Below are 10,712 nucleotides of genomic sequence, written 5' to 3' on the forward strand. Positions count from 1 at the left end.
GGGAGGTTTTACTCATTTTCTGGGTTTCAGACTATATTACAAACATCAAAACATGTAAACATGTAAATCCAAACTAACATCTAAACTCAAAAATATGTCAGACCTTTAAACTGGGACGCAGATGCAGACGGACAGAAAATGTAGCCTTTATTATTGCTCACTGCACAAATGAAAGCTTGCAGCTTATTCCATTGAGATTCTTGGAAACTATTCTGTCACATGTTGAGATTCTATTTGGAGCCATCTGCCATGGAAAACAGGACAGAATTTATTATTTATTACACAGCATAATTGCAGGGCCGGGTGTATTACTGAGGTGGGAGAGATCGGAGAAATCTCTATTTTGAGGAGGAAATACACCTCTTTCCACCTCTTGTACTGACCACAGATTTAGGATCTTCACTGCATGTTGACATGCCCATTACAAAATGCAATCATTTCTGAGTTTTAATGACAACAAGTCTGATGTTGTTTTGCCTAACATCATCACATGATATTAATTATAATCACATCATAATCATACAATTCACACCACTTTTTTCATTTCCATGAAAAAGTAAAAAGGCATATTCTCATGCAGAAATATCAGGGAACACCACCGCGCTAACTACTCAGAAATGCTTAAGGTTGTACGCTCTACAAAACCCATGGACTGCTACACAAGTTCTACATCTCTCGCAGTGTGTCACATATTAGCTGTGTGAGAAATGAGACGTTTATCTGTAGTTGAATCACAAACCAACTTTTATCAGTCAGGCATCCTCTTGCTAACACCCAGTGACAAAGTAGTATGCTATCTCTTTGAATGTAGAGCTATCAATACTATATTTTCTGACGTATAGGTCTAAGCAATATTTTGAGTTGAAAAATTATTATCAATGTTGCTGATACCAAAGTTTACAATTCATATGACTAACATTATTAAAAAAAAAAAAATCAGATCCTTTAGTTTTTCAATCAGATGAGATGTTAATTAATTTCTTTTAGTCAGTTCTGGACATTGTATATCCCAGTTTTTGAGATGTATGATAAAGGTGTACTTTATAGAAAAACATAGTAATAATCATTATTTGAATGTCTTCATTTCTATTTCATATTTAAAAGCATTACTTGCTATTATTTTATGTCACTACTTTCTTACTTTAAGATTAACTATTTCAAATAAAAGTGAAAAAAAGGTAAAAAAAACATTTGGCTTATTGATTGTAGACACCAGGATAGTCAAAGTTTTGGAGTTTCATATGCCTAAAAGTGAAAGTGAATGTCATATTGCACCTCGCAAAAAGAATAGTTTTTCAACTGTGTAAACGGACCCTTAAGGACTTATCTTAAACAGATATTTCACTTGCCTTGGGTACCACATGGGTACAGAGCACATGTACCGCAGCCTATGGTAATGAATGTAATTCTCTGCCTTCTCCATTTCCCTGTCCTCATGTCTTCCTCTATGAGCTCTCTCCCACATTCACACTCCCTAACACCACAAGCAGCAACAACGCCAAGCTGAAGGAAGTGCCAACATTTGCTGTGCTGCGACAGTTTCGGGTTGCGGAGCAGGTCACATGTCACAACAGTGGAAAATCATTGTGATTGGATCTCCAAGCCAACAGCTGGCATGGTATGGTTGAATGACAGAGGCGAATGTTAACCCTTTACAGACAACCGCAGCAAAACCATAGCTCAGCATAAATATGTGCTGGTTTCACCCAAGGACCAGAGACTAAGTCTTAAGTCTCTCCTCCACCCAAGCTATTTCAGGCAGCTATCACACATTAGATGCACACTTATCCCCCCACCCAGGAGGGCTGTGGTGAGTAGAAACAAGTAGAGAGGACAACAGTGGTGGCCATCTCAGAATTATACTCATGTCTTTGTTTCCACGCTAAGGAAACCCTCTGGCAGTTTGCACACCTCTATGTGCCAACAACTCGATGCAAGTCAAGGATAGCAATTCTAGGGATCCCTCTGCAATGGAGCTGCCTAATGCGAGGGGTGGTATTTTTAGCTTCCCCCAGACTGCCCCTCCCCCCACTGCTAGCCACTGCTGAACTGGGTCAGGCCATGTAAATGTGGAGGGTACAAAGCAGAGACACCCAGCCCTCCTTGTGCTGCAGCGCTCGGAGCTGAGAGAGCTTCTTTACCCCACAGACTTGAACCTCAAATGCTGTCAGAATGGCAATATGCACAAAAGGCGCAGTCAGAGGTGTCACCGTCAACACACTTTTCCTCTTCAGCTCTTTTTACTTCATGTATGGAGGGACATGTGATGGTGAAAAGAAAAGAATACATAATCATTTTGACATGGATTTAAGGTGTGGCAATTACTTCTGAATGAGATGTTTACATGACTTGTAGTGGCTCTGTATGTCTGTTTTATTCATTTAAGCATGCTTTCAGGACAATTGCTTAATTCATATTTAGATAGATGTATCTATTTTATTAAAGTAATTTATTCATAAATAAGTTGTTTGGTACATTAAAATTAATGCCTGTATGTTTCCTTTCGTGTAATGCTGCAGCTGTTTATGCTACTAAATAATTCAATGTACTTTTGTTGTTAAACTTGTGTGTAAAGAAATCAGGTGTTCATTCTTTGTCATCAAGTAGTATCCATTGATTCTACCAATGAAAACAGTGAAGATTAAGCCACAATCCATGCAGGTGTAGTGCATACTAGCCTGGAAGTGGGGCAGAAATTTTGCTGCTTACATCATAAATGGAGGCAGACACCAATTTTGATTTTTGATCAACAAAAATGCCCTAACATTTGAATATGAAGAAATTTAGACACAAGAATGACCAGCAGATTAGGGCAGAGTGCTTATAATTAGGCTCGCCCATTAAAAGGACCCATCCACAAAAATGAAACAAGCTTAAGTAAAGAGATCATTCAATCCCTGTATGCTGAAGTGAAGGTGACTGAACTGTTCCCATTAAAGGTGTTCTTTTGAAGCATTCAAATTGTCACTTATAATCAATAAAATATAGCTGAAGTAAAAAGGAGAGGTTTAAAGGTAAGCCACGGTCAAGCATTTATCATTAACTACGATTTGTCAAAACCTCATCAATGCACCATGTAACATGTCACACAGTTTGTAGTATTACAAGGTTTCTTCCATTCATTCCAACTTGTCATCAGTGTGAATTTATCAGTGCAGATGGTAAGAGGTCATATGGTGTAATCATTTACTTCTCATTTGCTCAACAAGAATTTCCAAGCATTGCTGAGACCTGAAAATCTATACCGTTGTTAAGGTAGAATTAATTCTTTATAGTCATCTTCAAACCATGAAAAGGATTTCTCTTTTCATCAGAATCACCTTCTACCACCAAAATCCCTCTCTTCTCCACCCTTTTCTGCCTCAATAATGTAACTAAATGTGTAAGTAGTGACTGTGAAATATTATCATATTTTTAATTCAGAGGTGAGAAAACCAGGAGGGATGGTTTTATGTAGCCATTATGAAGTCTGTCATGTCCATAGGATGGACAAGATTCCAAAATGAAGCATCTTTCATCGAGCCATTTTGAAGATGAGAAGCTCTCTGTGGTCTTTGTTACATGTGATTCTACATAGCAGCTCAGTGGCCTGAGGTCCTGCCGGCCCTACCATTTGCTGCCACAATCTGACCTTGCTGTCCTTACCATTTCAATTTCAGAACATGTTAGTGTTGAGCTTTAAACTAATTTTTACCATGGCCTGTGGTACAGAATGCAATTAGTCACAAACATATATGTACAAAATGCTTCTATAGACTAATAACAGGGAAGTAGGTGGAAGTGTGTGAAGTCTTTAAGCCGATACTATGTTGCTAGAGAGCACTTTCACATCCGCCCTGTGTAAGTCAGACTTTTATTCGAACAGCCATGTCATAGTAAATTTCAGACAAATGTCTTAAGACTGATTAACAATACCTTTACTCAAGAGGGGTTCAAACCAACGATCTGTGTTTTTACAGTTAGTGAAACTTCATTCAGTGTGACTAAGCTTGGTGTAATGGCAGGGTCACTAGACAGGGACACAAAATCTGCAGGTGAATTAGTATAAAAAAAAAAAAATTTGTTCTGAAGAGGAGAAATTGGAGAGCTACATTTTAAAAGCCAGAGAGAGTGAAATGTGATTTTTCCATTGTCTCCATTAGCCTGATCCAAGGTTTTTAAATTTTTCAGAAACCTGCCACAGTGATAGTTCAGATGTGTAAAGAACACTACACCAGCAACTGTGTCCCTCATGACACAAGTGACACTGTCCACCTCAACCAGCAACTCTTAACACTAAAAACCGTCTAGCAGCATGGTTATATTTTATATACTCAGTAATGATGCTATAAAGTTTAAAAAAAATAGTACATTTAAATTCCATGGAAATACACAAGCTTAATCTTCTTTTCAGAAATGCCACAACTAACATAAATGTCTGGTCGACCACCTTGTAGCATAGTTAGACATTCTAGCTGTCTTGATGACTAATTCATGATATTTAGCAGTGTGTGCCTTTAGTGTGCAGTTTATCAAATTTGTTTTGCCAATTTGTCAAATTATGATCCCCTGGGTGTCCCTGCATCTATAATATTAACCCTGTGTTTTAAAAATTAAATTTAAGTCAAACCAGTGTAGTTCGATCCTACTGCTTGCTTTGTTAGGCCACATTTAAATGAATGAGTAGTAATGAATGAGTCAAACTCCATGTAACCTAAAACCTCTGCTTGGAATAACCTTGTCCTTATAATCCACACAGAAAAACAAAGATAAGCAAAACTCCATCATAAGTAAATAGTACCATAAATACATTGTACTAAATGGTACAAAATCAGACCATATTTAGCTTTCAATGCCAGTTTACATGAAGCTCAAAGTCACCTTAGATTAATGAACTATAGTGGCTTGTTCTCTAAAATCATACTTGGCATTACACTCTTTCAAAAATTGGACTGAGAAATCCAGACTCAACTCAGGACAAGCATCTGAAATTGTTGCTATTAACAAAATCAATTATTTTTTAAGATATGGTTGTAACTGACTCACATGCAGAATATGACAATGAAATGAGTGGACATATCAAGCAGAGGGGTTATGGGGGGGGGGGGGTTGCTACTCTATGATAAAGTATGGAGTATGGACAGACTTGACAGGCGATACTGCCCTGAAGAAAGTGTACTCGGTATACTGCATTGCTTCACAGTGACTATTGCTCCGTGACCACAAACAGCACTTATTTTAACAGCAAGCTATGATGTTAGATTAGTGGAAATCAGAGCATCACCAGCATGCCTACTGAACCTAATATGCACTGTACAAAAGAGCAAACCTAGAGGTATAGTCTTGAAAGGTTGTTGGTCTACAAAATATAAGTAGGTAAAACACTATCCAGCAGAACCACACAGCCAAGGAGGTCAACTGCTCTTGCCTCTGACATATACCCATTTTCCAAAACTATTTACAAAACAAGTGTAACAACTACTGACTCATATCCTTTAGTCAGGGCGATAGCCAGCCATTATGAAAAAAGCATGGTACAGCAGGGAATAAGAAAGGATATTTTTGTCATTCTTGAGTGACAGCAACAGTCCGAGTTCAAAGGGCTCAGACACAGCAACAGATTGTGTTACTGATGGTTTAAGTGAATCATTAAACAAACTCTAGATCTCTATATGCTGAGCTAGACAACAATAATGAAATATCACTCGTTGCTTAACCTAGAAATTTTTTCCAATGTTGTAAAATCTGGAAAGTTCAGACATTTCTACTGAAAACTAAATTCTATAAACTGTCTCTACATTTAGCCCCATATTCACAACACAGTATACTGACTATAATGCTTGTCTATGGAATTGCTTAGCCATATTTATATTAAGTAATATATCTACAGATAACAATACCATACTATAATGACTGGTACACCTTGTATCATTGAATCACAGTCTATCTACTTTAAGCTGAAGCTAAATTCTGTGCTCAAATATATTTTTAATAAAACTACAGTACTACTCTCAATCCACTGAAGGATCACGAGCTATTCTATACAAACACAGGAAGACACTGCTGGCGCTGCAGCAAGCCGGGTGCTGTTTCAGTGGATAAGGAGTGATCCCTTCAACTAGACACCAAAAGGTGCTCAGAGGCTGCACTCCACATCAACCTGGAAACTTGCTGGTAATGTTAGCGAGTGCGAAACAATATTACATTGCCTATCAAGGTCAAAAGTGTAACGCTGATACATGTAATCAACTCGCAGGAGCTGGAAAGTTTAGGAAATACGAGATATTACGAGACATTACCGTCATTCAGTGACTGGTATTGGTAATTTAAAGCGACATGCGGTTCAATGTTTCGCGTAACTGAATTTAATTTGCCTTACTATTCAGGAAATGAACATTATTTTTTAAAAATAGCGATTTGGATTGCACCGATGAAAGTGTAAGGTTCCTAGTATGACATTTAGGCTTGATATGTAGCTTGATGTTAGACAGACATGGTGCAAAATAGTGTTTTCAATAGAGAGGTGCCCTCCGTGGTTGAGGTTAGACATTGACAAGTAGATGTTACAATTAAAGTCTGGGGTCATGATAGAGTAAAAGATAACACAAGGGTAGACTTCGACACAACACCGGCAAATGATATTCCCCAACTGGGTGTCTAACTTTGACAGCGTAGGGACACGTTGTACGACAAACGACGTTACTGATACTCGCATTAAATTACATATTTACTGTGTCTACTCTGTAATGACAGACAGCCCACAAAATTACTTTAATGTGCCTCTCCGAGCTCCCCGAGTTGTCCGTGTGAGGAACCGCAGTGCGTGGAGTCCAATAGTCGGAGAGTATCGCACCGCCGGTTGATATTACCACACTAACGTTAGCTTACTGCCTTTATGTCTTTGCCTATAAAAGGGGTGCCCATATAATGTTAAATGGGTTAAATGACAAATCGTAAAATGCACCCGAATGTAACTCTGAGGTTTGTATGATAGAATGAAATTCAGGTAACTTTCTCGTACCGATATAGAGGTTCACAATAATGTGTCTAGCGTTATTTCACAGGCAGTCTCTAACCGCTTCCACGTCTCACCGTCAATCTGCTACCCACGAGAGACTGTAACGTGTGGAGTCCAACGTTAAAAAACATCGATCCAGGCTAACGTGCAATGTTAGCCAACTAGCTCCCAGGCGTTAGCATATGCTGATTGTAAAGAAAGGAAATATACAAAATCTACTTCCAAGAGACTGACAAGTCAAAAAACTTAGCCCATGGCAACACAGAGGTCTAAATAAACTAAACACAAGCAAAGGCAATCTGGCAGCATCCTGGCTGAATGGCTACCTGAGTTGGAAAACGAGACGCCCAGTGTCAGTATCTATTCAAGATTTCACGTTAGCTAACGATGTTAGCTTGGCATAAAGCTAACTACCCAAGGCAGCTACCCACCAGTGGCTGGCCCTCGTTGATCACTGCATACAAAAATTAAGACTTAACCGATCAGGGTGTTTTATGCAACGTCCACAACACTTGGAAGCAGTCCTTATCTTGCTGCATTTTGTCGCGTTAGCACAGGAAAATATAACAAAAAATACTTACTCCGTTCTCTGAAGAGTACCCCAGCTCCCTTTCTCTCTTTCACTCCCCCTCAGTCTCACCAAAGACTGGACTCTCTCCCCTGCTCTGAGGTAAAATCCCGCCCACTGCGCTGTCACAACCACAACCAAAGTCTCCTGCCTGAACTGTCAAGATGGTTCCCATCCCTTTAGAGCCCATGGACACCCACGTCCACTTGCCGGAAAACATGACACATGCGTACAGCTATCTAACACTGTTGTAATAACGGTCAACTGACATGATGTTGTCACAACTAATGCACCCAATGGCTAACTTATCTAAATAATACTGATGAACACATGGGTGATTCATAAAGGACCGCTTCATTATAGGACACGTGCAGACCAAGATCACCTGCTTTTTCTATTAATACAATTAAATGTATGTTTCTCATAACAATATCAATTCTCTGAAACTGTAAGCATTAAAATCTAAGTGAAAATGTATTAGACACCATGTGGGAAACAACCACCCAAAGAAAAAATGTTTCGGTTTTTCTAATGTAGGTTTTGACGAAGACGGAAGTACACTGAGGTGAATCATCTCGCCTCGCTTAGCTCCTTTCGGTCACTACACCGCTGGGGACATGTGATGCACGTTAAAAAGAGGATAGGTATGGACCGCTAGTGTGGATTCCCATTGGCTTAGCCAGCATATCAGTCGCCTATGGAAACGGTTACGTCATGATCCCCTCGTACTCCCTCTTTTCTCCCGTGTTGCTTTATAATAACAACAGGATTATTCAGCCCCCCCCCCCCCCAAAATTTCCCATCATATGATGCAGCCTGCAAAAAGTACGCGCCGAAACCTCACTGCCGCATCGTTTCTGCTGTGTGGCTGTCTGAACTCCACCTAGGCTACACAAGGCTCTTCCCTCGGCGCCTAATAATACCTGACGTCATTCTTTCCATGACGTAGCGCTTTTTTTCTTCTTCTCTGGATTCAATGCCTGTATTCTTTGCGCTTCTTTAGTCCTGTTGAGGAGTCACACATTCAACAATCAGCCCCCTGTTACTGGGGCCAACTGTCAGTGAAATACCCCTAGACTACTTATACTACAGAAACTGAACAGCACATTGTTAATAGACAGATCAACCACAGAATATGCTTCACAATTACGGTGTAGCAGAAAATCCCTTATGATCACCAAATACTTGTAAGAGAAGTGTATACAATATAATACGCAGGAGCACATATATCTTAAATTTATGATTTGAACAGAGCCTTGAGGGATATAAGGTGCAAAGCTCCAGCACCTGAAAAAGTAGATGATAAACAGACAATAACCCCAGTTGAGGTCAAACCCCAGTGTAATATACTTGCTGCCTTGACATAATGGGATTTATCATTAACACTACAGCCCTAAGTGCACAGGAACATTTACCTCTTCAGATTTGTAAACAAGGGAAAAGTTCAACATGTTTACGACTGTATGCAATTTAAAAGTTGGAAAATGTTGTTTCAGAACTTCTGAGTCAGATCAACGTCAAGGGAGGGGGAAAAGAGGAAGTAGAGGGAAAAAAAACTTGATTTATGTAAGTTGACTTGAGCAATCATCTGGTCTTATGTCTGTGTGATTTGACTGAGTTGGTTCAGTCAAAAGCAGACAGGAACAATCAAAAAGGGATATAGACAGACAAAATATTTATACAATAGACAGATCACCATAAAATGTATTATGTTGGTGACTGTTTTTTGCATCTGTTCTCTCACTCAAAAACATCCAACCAATCTCTTTAAACCACGATTTCTTTGATTCATCTGGTTAGTACATATAGTACTATAGTACAATACATAGTACACATAGTACAAATTCAGTTAATTAACACTTGATTATGTAATGTGATCGCCTTTTGTTTTAATTGAATCGCCCGTAAAATTGAGAGGTAACATGGGTAGAGTTTTGACCAATGTTTGCAAAAGCAGCCATCAGCGAGATGACGCAGTCGGTTATCTCTGGGTGTCAAATATGCACCCTCCACGCATCACATATTTTCAGCTGTCAATCTTCTGCTCTCAGACTTCAAACTAGAGTTGCACCACAGTGCTTCGATCTTGATGTTTTTCTCATACATCCAACAATAACACAATAAGGCCTCAGCCGAGCTAGAACTGGCAAACGGGATCTGCTCTGCGGACCCCTCAAACCCTGTATTGCTGAGGTAGAGACTAGACCTATTTTTATGCCACTTCACTGTCAGTGGTTTTGGTGACTTCCTGATTGGCAGCCTGCAGTGCTTTGTGTTTGGCCAACCCTGAGCAGATGTCCCTCTAACATGACACTCATGCCACCCATTTCTCTCACTCTCGCTCTGTCTGCCTATCTTTGTCTATCAATCAGTCTGTATCTTCCCTTAATATCTCACTTGTTCAGACACTGCAGAAGCCAGGGCACGCACACAAGAATCTAATAGTAGGAATGCTAATATAGTCTCAAAATCCTCTCAGAAACAAGCAAACAAGTAAACAAGTTCAATACCAAACAATATCCAATGCAGACGGTAGATTAGATGGTTTGAGCAGCAGGAGGGTTGCAGATTTACAAGGGTAGCCTACAGTAGTTTATTATTTGTGTTTATACTGTTAAAGAAATAGTTTAGAAAAATATGCGTATTCGCTTTATAATGGAGAGTTCAACGAGAAGATACCACTCGCATGTCTGTATAGTCAGTGTATTTCTACAGCCAGCACTTGGTTAGCTTATCTTAGCAAAAAGGCTGGAAACTGGGAGATATCGCTAGCCCCTAGTTCAGGGTGGTCTGTGCCAGACTATTTCTTGGTTTGATGCAGTATAGCAAGAGAAAGAGTCCAGCACAGAACTTTGTGCTAAGCTGAGATAACCAGCTGCTGGCTATAGCATCATATTTAAAGGACAAATATGTGTGGTATTAATTCCTATTCTAATCTTACTCTCCACTAGAAAGAGTAATTCCCTAAATGTTGAACTATTCCTTTAACATACATTAATTTTCAATACAATTTAAGGAATGTAAAAGATTTTTTTTGAAATCACACAAATATGATAAGAAATGCACTCAAACATTCGGACATAGTGAAACAGTTTCACTATAAGCTATTAAAAGAGTCATCAAGTAAAACTTTCCACGCCATTTTCT

At 39.3% G+C, this 10,712-nt stretch overlaps 1 protein-coding gene across 3 annotated transcripts in view; it reads right to left on the bottom strand.

Moving 5' to 3' along the window:
* Positions 1-7,697, bottom strand: part of atp2b1a (ATPase plasma membrane Ca2+ transporting 1a) — a 38,168-nt gene extending 30,471 nt beyond the window's left edge. For 2 of the 3 annotated variants that reach the window (XM_023429149.2, XM_023429148.2), the window contains exon 1: positions 7,579-7,697. The gene's annotated coding sequence lies outside the window, so the exon portion shown is untranslated. The remainder of the gene's footprint in view (positions 1-7,578) is intronic. The other variant, XM_087180089.1, reaches the window with a different exon arrangement.
* Between the last annotated feature and the right edge of the window lie 3,015 nt (positions 7,698-10,712).

Source organism: Seriola lalandi, unplaced genomic scaffold (genome assembly GCF_002814215.2).
Source record: "Seriola lalandi dorsalis isolate HSWRI2012SDOR001 ecotype SW California unplaced genomic scaffold, Sedor1 jcf7180002054889, whole genome shotgun sequence".
NCBI lineage: Eukaryota > Metazoa > Chordata > Actinopteri > Carangiformes > Carangidae > Seriola > Seriola lalandi.